A 1,314-nucleotide genomic window follows, 5' to 3' on the forward strand; every position below is an offset into this window, starting at 1 on the left:
CCTGTGATAAGAGACACAGATGACAGTGTCACCTCCTTCCCATTAACCCATTGCCGACCCTCGCTCCTCTTCCTCTTTCCCAAGCGTTCAGCCAAAGGCCGACCCCACACGTCCCCATGTTTGAGAGCTGTAAAAGAGCCATCTGATGCCCCCCACCAGCCACAGCTCAGGGGGAGACCCAGGGGCCCAATGGGATTTAGATACCCCCATCCCTGGGGCCATTGTACCCCAAATTCTCTGTGCTCCGAGCTTTTGCCCCCCTCCCCTTTGGAGGCACGGCGGCACAGCGCTGCGATGGCAGACACCAGGCTGCCGCGGCGAGAGGCAGAGGAGCGGTGCTGCGGTGAGCCTCGCTGAGCACGGTTGGCCCCCCCAACCCCGCGAGGAAGCATCACTCATTAGCACCCTCGCACGGGCTGTTTCCGGCAGCGGTGCTGTGTGGGTACACCCCCCTGCAGGCACAGCCCTTGGGTGACACCGGCAAATACCAGTTTAAGTGCTTAAGCCCACCTTCGGGCTCAGGGCCTGGCTGGGTTTTGGGTGGGACATCCCCACGCTCCCACCCCACAGCCCCGGGGGCAGCTCGGTGTGCTGTGCTCAACCACGGCACGGTGATGGATGGAGGCTGGAGGGGGGCTCTGGGGACACGGGAATGACGGCGCAGAGACCCACAGGCAGCGCGGAGCGTACGGGAAGCCTGCGCACATCTGGGGGTTGTCGGGCTGCCTCCCGGGTTTGGCTTCCCTGCTTCTCCTAATTTATTTGTTTATTTGTTGATGCGGTGCATGGGGCTGGCCAGGGCTCTGCCTGCGAGTTCATTAGTTCACAGCGCAAAACAAACAACATCCGACCCCGGCTCCACGCGTAGCTGCCTGCACGTATGGTGAAGGCGGGTAGGAAACGGCTCGGCGTACCTGCGCACACCTGCGTCGCGGTGCAGGGCAGAGGGTGAATCCCACCCCGTGCCCCCAAGCACACCCGTGCCCAGCTCTCCTCTGACCCCCAGGGGATGCTCAGCCCAAGTCCTGGTCCCCCGGTGCAACCGGTCATTTACAGCCACCCCGTCCCTGTGTGTCCCCGTGGTTTACGTGCCCAGAGCCCCCGCACAGACACGCTGTGGGTCACGCTGGGGGCCTGGGTCCTCCTGTGATCCCTGTGCAGGGGCTGCGTCTCCCAGGCTGTGCAGGGGCTGGGGGGGCTGCACTGGGGGGGCTCTGCAGGCGCTGTACTGAGGTTGGTTACGGGGCCTGCGCCAGGGCTGGGAGGGGGCTGTACTGGGGCTGCACTGGGACTACGGGGGGAACTGCACTGGGA

Source organism: Charadrius vociferus, unplaced genomic scaffold, assembly GCF_000708025.1.
Source record: "Charadrius vociferus isolate BGI_N301 unplaced genomic scaffold, ASM70802v2 scaffold549, whole genome shotgun sequence".
NCBI lineage: Eukaryota > Metazoa > Chordata > Aves > Charadriiformes > Charadriidae > Charadrius > Charadrius vociferus.